Raw genomic sequence first — 10,678 nt, forward strand, 5'->3', positions numbered from 1 at the left:
CATTCATCTGTCGATGGACATCTAGACTGCCTCCATGTCCTGACTATTGTAAATAGTGCTTCAGTGAAAATTGTGGTACATGACTCTTTTTGAATTATGGTTGTCTCGAGGTATATGCTCAGTAGTGGGATTGCTGGGTCATATGGTAACTCTATTTTTAGTTTTTTAAGGAACCTTCATACTGTTCTCCATAGTAGCTGCACCAATTTACAATCAGTAATATATTCAATAGATAACTCTAACCTCTACCCCATTCCTAAATCTTACCCCATCTCTGACTGCCATTTCACTTCTGAGTAAGTGGTGACATCATTTCCATCCTTGGGCTAACTAAAGGGATAAAGGACAAGGTGATAATCAGGGATGAGGGGAGGAAGATAAGTAGAGTACACATTAACTGACAATCAAGAACAATGGCTCTTTTGAAATGGAGTCAAGCCTCTCCAAAAAGCACTGTTTCCAAGTAAAAGAGTAGGTATAAAATTGACACTTACCTGACTTGAGAAAGGAAACCAGTTAGGAGGGTATTGCAGTACCCTGTCCAATCAGGAGGGAGAAGAGTCAAAGGATTCAGGAAGTATTTAGCCCCTTAAAGAGGTAGAATTGGTTAAACGTTAGCCATGAGTCAAGGCAGATCCCCTGGTTTTTAGCCTGGGGATCAGGGTGGGTAGAAATGTCATTAAATGAGACAGAAAAATAGAAGAAAAAGAATGAGTTTGGGGCGAGGAGAGGATGATGATCTCGCAGCATCTTATTCTTGTACATTTTTGTATTTTCATAATGAGACCCAAACCATCTATACCCATATTGTCTTCTGTCTACATTAACATAACACGACCATTCAAATGTCTGCATTAGTAGAACTTGACTATTCCAAGAATAACTCTTGCCCATGAAAATGAAGTTCCAAATAGCATTATTGTTACAGGAACTTCTCCCAAATCTGTCTATCTAAACAATAAACTACTCCGCTAGCCCTCAGTAGAGTAAATCACCCCTTCTTGGGTAAATATATATTTACAGAGTTTCTTTTGAAGGGATGCTAACCTGTTATCCTGTCTCAGTTTAGCGCTGGTGTTTGTGATGAGATTATGCAGTGACATTGAAGGTTATTTTTCCAAACTATGTTAGGGTTTTGAAGTAATCTCTGACTTTCAGAAGCCTAAGAATATTAACTTACCTCCTTAGTTTTACTGTAACCAGGATCGCAGAAGTGACACATTCCTTGGTTGACATGATTAGAATAAAGTCGCATTTTCTTTCTTTCTTTTTTTTTTTTTTGGCCTCGCCGCTTGGCTTGCAGGATCTCAGTTCCCCGAGCAGGGATTAAACGCAGGCCTCCTTCAGTGGAAGCACAGAGCCCTAACCACTGGACTGCCAGGGAATTCCCAAGTCACATTTTCAAACACCAGAACTCTTAAATGATTTTGGATCTCTTAGTATTATAGTGTTTACATGTTATAGTACAACGGGAGTAGATAGGGTATACAAACATACTAGCTTCCAAAAGAAGAACAAAATTCACACTAATTTTTGTGAGGCTTTATTATAAAAATGTATTTTATGATGAGTCTGGTGTTGAGAAATTGGAATTAGAATATACATTTTAGTATCCTAGATCCCCTCTTACAATGTAGTCAAAATAAAATGAGGGCTTCCCTCGTGGCACAGTGGTTGAGAGTCCGCCTGCCGATGCAGGGGACACGGGTTCGTGCCCCGGTCTGGGAAGATCCTACATGCCGCGGAGCGGCTGGGCCCGTGAGCCATGGCTGTTGAGCCTGCGCGTCCAGAGCCTGTGCTCTGCAACGGGAGAGGCCACAACAGTGAGAGGCCCGCGTACCACAAAAAAATAAAAAATAAAATAAAATAAAATAAAATGAGAGGAGTCTGTGTTAGTAAGATGTGTGCCATTCAGTTTTCTGGTGCTTGTATTGAATCGAGAAAGACAATACATATGAGAGTTCATCCCCAAAGAACCATTTTAACCCCTTTAGAGGACTGAAAATAACATAAAAGCAAAGCTAAACTTTACTCCAATTTCTCAACAGAAAAGAAAAGCATTTCAGTTATATAAAACAAATCAACAAGGTTTGAATACAAGCACTTAAATGTAAGATAAGCTAACATAAGTTCAAGCCCTCCTGGTTTCTCTAAGAAAGATCAATTACATCAGGTAGGTGAAGAAATCCAGTAGGGAATAAAAGTGTTCCAAAAAATCAGTTTTCTCCCCTCCAGTGGCAGTTCCAGGGGGTACCCTGTGGGCAGGGAAGGGGGGGGTACTTTAATTCCCTATAACGTCCCCTTCTCCAAAGACATTTACCAAAACCAAACAAACCTACAAGTAAAAACTATGCTTGTTTAGCCAACGCAGCTTCAAGACAAGCTCTCCAGTCCATTCTGGTAGCTCACTGCCGTCCCTAAGCTATTCCTTATAGGGATTCTGGAATCTTCACTCACTCAAGGACACAGTAAGGGGGCTTTAGTAGTCAGAGCCGTCTGTTCTTGTGACACATCATTAACAACTTGTTGTAAAGAGTCTTCTCTTTAATCTTGATATTTTTCCAGAAAAGTGAATTATTTATTTCCACTTATATCCACATATGCTGTGCAGAAGCCACCCATTTATCTGACATGTTTTATTAAGGATACCAGATGTTCCTGCAGTAAGTTTTAGGTATCACACCCTCTGACAACAAAGGAAAAACAGACCTTCAAGTCAATGTATACAGAGAATTCATATGTCTGTGAATTAAATTTATTTTCTGAGACCTTGGCATACAGAGGCTGAGAATTACCCAGTTCTACCTCCTAACACGTAAATAACATTAATTTATTCACATACCCTCCCTCCCATCCACCCAGCTCTCCCCTCGCCTACCACTGCCCCAACCCAGGGGTTATTGAAAGCTATTAAAACTTACAGTTTTGGGACTTCCTTCGTGGTGCAGTGGTTAAGAATCCGCCTGCCAGTGCAGGGGCCACGGGTTTGATCCCTGGTCGGGGAAGATGCCACATGCCATGGAGCAACTAAGCCCACGCACCACAACTGCTGAGCCCACAAGCTGCAGCTATTGAAGCCTGCACACCTACAGCCCATGCTCTGCAACAAGAGAAGCCACTGCAATGAGAAGCCTGTGCACCGCAATGAAGAGTAGCCCCCGCTCAGCACAACTAGAGAAAGCCTGCGCGCAGCAATGAAGACCCAACGCAACCAAAAAAAAAACTTGCAGTTTTACTGTCTATATATCTGTTAAGTCAGACTTTTGGACAATAGTTTACTTTGATTCTCCTGAATCAAGTAGGCTAAGCTAATTAGTCATTAGCATTTATGTACTGCTAATTACCACCAGTGAGAGGTGCCTGGGAGACGCCAACACAGAGTGTTAGAGCAATTTGCTTTGTGGGTTGGAGATGGTTTGATTCCATTTCCTATTATATCCTCAGTACAGACTAGTCCAAGTGGTGCTGGAGATTTGAAGTGGCATTTCACTTTCAGCAAAGGAGATTCTTCCTCCCACTTGGACATTTTCATGCTAAAACAGCCCACTTGTCAAAACTCTTAGCTATTGTGGTGACAGATGTCACATGATACACGGCTAGATAGAAAGCTGGCATCTGACATCTTTTAGCTGCACGGGCACACATGTCAATATGCCGTAAAATGCAGACACTTTCCCATAGAATCTGGATAAACACTTCTTGCGGAACCTTTGCTGTATCAATTTGGAACAGATGGGTTGCTGTTTTTTCTGATGTTTTTATGACAAGCAGCAGCAACTACTAATCATAGTACTGAGAACTGTTGTTGTCTAATGCTGTTCTTTTTCTATGTCACCCATTAAGTCACTGCTCTGTTCCTGAATGGAGAGTTAAAAAAAAGAAAGAAAGAAAGAAAGAAAGAAAGGAAAAGAAAAGAAAAAGAAGAAGAGATAAAGGAAGATTAGTTGATGGTCCTCAGGGAGAATGAGAGAGACTTTGGCCTTTGGACCTAGGGTTTTTCTCTCCTTTTCTCATGCTTTCAAATCTGGGTCTGTACACTGTCACCTGTACTGAATTCTGAAAATTTTCCTGGGCCCCAAACTTTGAACCCAGGTATCTGGGGAGTGTCTTAAGGGGGCAGCAGAGGGAGAAGGGCTGGTTTAGCCAGTGCCAAATAGGACCTGAAGTTCCCATCAACACAATCATCCTTTAGTATCTTTTACTCTTAGCACAGGAGCTATGGTTGTTCCCTTTTTTGCCTTCACATGCTGCCATCCGAAGGCTCTGCAGATTCTTTTTTTTTTTTTTTTTTTTGCGGTACGTGGGCCTCTCACTGTTGCGGCCTCTCCCGTTGCGGAGCACAGGCTCCGGACGCGCAGGCTCAGCGGCCATGGCTCACGGGCGCAGCCGCTCCGCGGCATGTGGGATCTTCCCGGACCGGGGCACGAACCCGTGTCCCCTGCATTGGCGGGCGGACTCTCAACCACTGCACCACCAGGGAAGCCCTACTTCATTTCTTTAGTGACAGTCACACTGATGACAAGCTGGCAGATAGATACAGAATTCACTGAGTGTGACACGGCGCTCTGTGGGTCCAAAGCAGGGAAGAAAAACCACAGAGTGATTCAGCGCCACGAAGGCTCTATTCACAGGTGGTGGAGAGGAAGCAGCGTGGTCCAGATCCAGGAGGGGCGGCCTCTTGTCCCACAACGAGGCGGGGGAAATAGAAACAGCTAAACCTGGGATTCCATGACACTCATAGTCCTTATTAGGATCTAGGATGCAAAAATTCCACTTGGGGACTTCCCTGGTGGCGCAGTGGTTAAGAATCCGCCTTCCAATACAGGGAACACGGGTTCGAGCCCTGGTAAGGGAAGATCCCACAGGCTGCAGAGCAACTAAGCCCTTGCGCATGTGCCCGTGCTCCGCCACAAGAGAAGCCGCCGCAATGAGAAGCTCGCACACGGAAATGACGAGTAGCCCCTGCCCGCCGCAGCTAGAGAAAGCCTGCACGCAGCAACAAAGACCCAATGAAGCCAAAAATAAATAAATAAATTTATTTTTTTAAAAAAACGAGTAGTATCTCTTAATATGATAAGAGCAGAGTGCAGGCCATATTTTATTTTTTTTTTCATATTTTATTTTCTAATGAAATATATTTCTACCTCGCTGCAGGTAGCCCTCTACTTTAATATACAATACATGTCTGTACATTTCTGTAAATGTGTTCCAAGATCAGATTGTGAAAATGGAAAATGAGATTCACATGCTGTGGCCCCCAAGGACGTCCACATCCTAATCCCCAGAACCTGCAAATATGTTACCTTACATGGCTTAAGGAATTTTGCAGCTATGATTAAATTAAGGATTTTGAGCTGGAGAGATTATTCTGGATTACTTAGGTGGACCCACTGTAATCACAAGGGTCCTTATGAGAAAGAGGCAAGATATCAGAAGAGGAGCCACTGTATTCTACCTTTGAAGATGGAGGAAGGGGCCTCTAAAAGCTGGAAAGGGCAAGGAAACCAATTCTCCCCTATAGCCTCTAGAAGGAACGCAGTCCAGCAGACCCATGTTAGACCTCTGACCTACAGAAATGTAAGCTAATATATTTGTCATTTTGAAGCTGTTACATACGTAGTAATATGTTATAGTAGCAATAGCAAATTAATACACGTGTTATATGGTGCCTGTGGATCCCAGAGGAATAAAATATATTATAAAATTTCTCAATTATAGTTCCCACTTTTGCTGCCACTATCAGTAGCTGAATGGTTCTGACCAGGTAAGAATCTTCCCAGGTTCCCAGGTCCCATGATGGGAAGTGGGAGGATGTGTGCAGTGAAAGGGACTCAGTCAGCTGTCCCCCATCACCCTAGGGCTTCAGGAAATTAAGCGAGGTACTGCCAAATCCACCCCCAGCTCTCCCTGCCCTCTCATGCCCACTGCCTCCCATCCTGCAGTGTTTAGACCACAGGCAATTCAGATTGCTAACCTGCCTCATGTATATTTCAGGGCGATGGGTGTAAAAGGAGTCTGTCTTCCTCTGCCACCTCAGCCAAGCAGTGCTCTGATCCACTGTACCCCAAATGCACACAGCTGCCTGCCAAGCAACACTTAGCTGATTGTCCAGCAAACCTGTCCTTTCACCATGCTCACCTTTGAGAACTGTAAGGAGGGAGAGTGGGGCAGCACAACGGGATGATACCTGCCCTGGGTGTTTTCCTTCTGTGAGCCAACAAGCTGGAAGGCCCAGAGATGGGGGTGGCAGAATGGTGGCAACGGTAGTGGGGGCACAGGCAGGACCAGAGTCCTGCCCATCAAGGTTTTTTTGTGTGTGTGTGATACGCGGGCCTCTCACTGTTGTGGCCTCTCCCGTTGCGGAGCACAGGCTCTGGACGCGCAGGCTCAGCAGCCATGGCTCATGGGCCCAGCCGCTCCGCAGCATGTGGGATCTTCCCGGACCGGGGCACGAACCCGTGTCCCCTGTATCGGCAGGCGGACTCTCAACCACTGAGCCACCAGGGAAGCAAAGCCCCATCTAGGGTTTTTAAACAAAGATACATACCTGTTTCCACTCTCACCCTGAATTTCTGCTCAAAGAGTAATAAGAAGTGATCTAAAGAACTAGTTTGGAGGGGCTACCCTGATGGCGCAGTGGTTGAGAGTCCGCCTGCCAATGCAGGGGACACGGGTTCGTGCCCCGGTCCGGGAAGATCCCACATGCCGCGGAGCGGCTGCGCCCGTGAGCCATGGCCGCTGAGCCTGCGTGTCCGGAGCCTGTGCTCCGCAATGGGAGAGGCCACAACAATGAGAGGCCCGCGTACCGCAAAAAAAAAAAAAAAGTTTGGAAAGTCTAGGGTAACAGAGGCAGAGTTCACTTGATGTGGTTTGGAGTTGCCCCAATCTGCTTCATATCTGACAAACTTAATAATTAGTATGGCCATCACCACTTTAAATACAGAGATAAATTGGATAACATTTTATAAAGATGGGGTGTTGGGGTAGATAGGCCAAATGTTTTCTTCTGTGAACCAGTTCAAACTGAAATCAAGCCCTTTTCCCCCCTAAATTTAATGACCTAAAAAGTCAGTCCCAGGACTTCCCTGGTGGCACAGTGGATAAGTCCACACTCCCAATGCAGGGGGCCCAGGTTAGATCCCTGGTCAGGGAACTAGATCCCACATGCATGCCACAACAAAGACCCAGTGCAACCAAATAAATAGGTAAATAAAATTTTAAAATTTTTAAAATAATAATAAAAAAATTAAAAGTCAGTCTCCTATTGGCCTAAAATCTTTCTTTGTGTTGTTGGGTTTCTGACCTTAGTAATAAATATTTCATCCTTTTGTACTATGCAGATTGGTATTATTATATACTTTAGGACTCCTTAGATTTTATTTTCAGGAGCTCAGGTTTGTTTTTTTTTTTCCACAAAGCAAGAAGAGGATTCCAAATATTGAGACAAAATTTGGTTTTATGAAAGGCGAAAGAAGAAAATGGAAAGAGCCCTGATTTTATCATTAGACGACCTCAGTTTTTCTCTCAGCTCTTCAACTTCTTAGATAGACACTAGCCAAACCATTTAACCTTTCTCATGTTCCATCCCCATTCATAAACTGAAAATTCATAGCACCTGCCTCTTGGAGTTATTCTAAGGAGTAAATGAGATACTCTATGCAAGATGTTTAACATAATGCCCGACACATAGGATGTACTCAGTAAACATTAGTAATTCTTGTTATTTTGTTTTTGTTCTTACTATCTTTATTTGATTCTCTCACTGAGTTGTTTGGAAGCCAAATGAGGTCACTTCCTCCAAACATTTATTGAGTTTTTGCTATGTGCCAAGAATTACAATGGGGGCAGAATACAAACGTGAGTGTCTTTGAGGAACTTACACAGGAAGGCACTGATTTGATAAAATAAAGCTCTACAGCTCTAAATACAGATATAAATATAAAATACAATTCTATAGCTCTACAGCAATAAGGAATTAGAATCAACCTACCATCAGTTCATCAAGCATAACTTGGTTAAGTATGGTAGGCATCTTCCCAGGCTGCCTCATAGGAAAATCTCATGAAAATTTGGAAACTTATACTATTGCTATATCATCTATGTGATCTTAAAGAGTTACTACGAGTTCAGTTTTTCTTGAAAATCACTGAATATTCACCTCTATTCCTGTTATGAGGTAATTTAAAAAAAATTTTTAAACAGAAAACCAGCTTTATCAGGTACCACAGGAGAATCAGCAGAAATATAAGACATGACAAGTTTATAGACAAGTTTATAACCTAGTTAGCAAGATAATAGGTAAGCACATGAAACAACTAGACAACAACTCAGGAAAGTGTATAATTGGTGTAGTCTGTGTGGGAAGTCAGAAGAGAGAGGTATCAATGGATAGAAATGTGTTGCTGACCTTGGTGCTTAGTTCCAAAATTACAGTAAAACATGTAAAATGAGAACCACAATAATTATGGTTGAAGATGAGATACAGAGAATCATTTACCATGACCTTTTTAGAAACCACCAAGCAAATGAACTTGAAAAGCTTTACTTGACCCTGATTTCCACCCAAGCATTCTTCCTACTTCTCTTTTTTTCACTGACAAATTTTTCTTAGAAAAATAACTTATGGGAATTCCCTAGTAGTCCAGTGGTTAGGACACAGCACTTTCACTGCTGGGGCCCAGGTTCAATCTCTGGTCAGGGAACTAAGGTCCTGCAAACTGCACGGTACAGACAAAAAAAAAAAAGAAAAGAAAGAAAAAGAACTTATGCTCATAATAGAAAATTCAGAAAACTCAGAATTATAAAAAATTAAAATCATTTATAATTTAATACTGCAGAGATAAGCACTAGTAATAGTTTGTCTTTTTTCTAGGAATTTCTTTAAAAAAGATTAAGATTTCACATTCGTAAGTGAGATGTCAACTGAGATTACTCTGAACTTTGAGATAATAGAATAAGGTGGCTCAAGGTTCCTCCTAAATCTCAGTGAGGTTGCAATTCATTCTTTAAGATTGCTTCAAATTCCCAGGGGTTTACATAATCATTTCTGGCTCCTAGTTCTGATTCCACTGGATTTAACCATAAATTCACTTTCTCAAGCTGTTCTTTTTCTCTGTTCCCCACTATTTTTTTATTATTATTTTTTTTTCTGTACGCGGGCCTCTCACTGTTGTGGCCTTTCCCATTGTGGAGCACAGGCTCCAAACGCACAGGCTCAGTGGCCATGGCTCATGGGCCCAGCCGCTCCGCGGCATGTGGGATCTTCCCGGACCGGGGCACGAACCCGTGTCGCCTGCATTAGCAGGAGGACTCTCAACCACTGCGCCATCTGGGAAGCCCCTGTTCCCCACTAATTTAAAGGTGGAACTCCATCTCTTTTGTTCAGATTTTCTCCCCTGAAACTTCCATAAAAGACATTTCTATATTTAGCAGATTTTACTGAATGTCTGGGAAAATAGAAGACAGTTATATTGAATACATGAGACAAAAGTGAATATTAATATCCCTTTTCTGAAATCTTTTGTTACCCCACAAAGAAGAATTTATTACTGACCACCTCTTTCTGTGGGATCCAGACTTCTACCCTTAATGGTATTTTGACTTGATTTATCAACTGACCCCAAAAGTGCACTGGGGTTTTGATTGGAGTTATACTAAGCATTTAAATTAATTTGAGGATAATTGATACATATACAATATTGAACATCTTAGGTCTTTCTACTGATTCAGTCCCTCTTTTTTAGTCATTCTGAGTTCCTCTTGCAAACTGGATTGCTTTTTAATTAACTGATGGCCATATATATTTACTTTGTAATTAGTCAACTTTTGAGCTATTGTATTAGACTTAATAGGTTTTTTTTTAGTTTAGTTTAGTAGTTTTTTTTTATTTGCATCTTTGAGGCACCATAGGTAGAAGGTAAAATAATTTATAAATAGTGAATATGTTTTGCTAACTTATTTTTAATTGTTATGCCTCTTTCTTTCTCTTGCACTTGTATATTGGGTTGGAAGTTTCAAATCAATGTGGAATAATAGCAATAATAATGGGCATCTTTCTCTTGTATCCAAATTTGTAAAAGGCTATTATATACTAGCTGTCTCCAAATGCTCACCTGCATTTACTCTGGGACTCCCTTTATTGGATATCTACCTCTACCCTCCACCTAGAAATACACATCTTAAATTGCACTGTGTGTGTCCAGTGATCTCTGTAACAGCTCTAGTAATCTTTGGCCTCTTTGCAGTATTTGACACGACTCACAACTCTTCCTCTCTTCAGATTCTCTCCTCCCTGGGCACCCATGACACCACATTGTCATGATTTTATTCCTTTCTCTCTTTCTTCACACACTCATCTGTGTTCTTTTTCTCTACCCCTTTTTCCTGCCTTCTTTTTTCCTTCCTTCCTTTCTTTCAACAAACATTCCTTTCCTCTTTTCTCCTTCTCTCAAAGCTCTTTACATTAAGGAAGAGTTCTTTCTTACATATATAAATCTCCAGCTCTTTAGCCCTCACCTGAATCTGAATCCTGCCTGTAACTCTGACTGTTCTCTGAACATCCCTACTTAGATCTTCCACAAGAAATGCTTGTTGTGTGTCCAAAATTACACTCCTCGTTGTTCCTCAAGTCAGCCTCACCTTCTAATCTCTCATTTCCCACAAACACAACTCCAGGCCT

General features: G+C 42.0%; 1 non-coding gene across 1 annotated transcript; it reads left to right on the forward strand.

Moving 5' to 3' along the window:
* Window positions 1-8,630: 8,630 nt before the first annotated feature.
* Window positions 8,631-8,702, forward strand: TRNAE-UUC (transfer RNA glutamic acid (anticodon UUC)). The gene has a single exon. It is a non-coding gene; the product is annotated as a tRNA-Glu (tRNA).
* The last annotated feature ends 1,976 nt before the right edge of the window (window positions 8,703-10,678 follow it).

This window comes from Lipotes vexillifer, unplaced genomic scaffold (genome assembly GCF_000442215.2).
Source record: "Lipotes vexillifer unplaced genomic scaffold, Lipotes_vexillifer_v1.1 scaffold1969, whole genome shotgun sequence".
In the NCBI taxonomy this organism is placed as follows: Eukaryota; Metazoa; Chordata; class Mammalia; order Artiodactyla; family Lipotidae; genus Lipotes; species Lipotes vexillifer.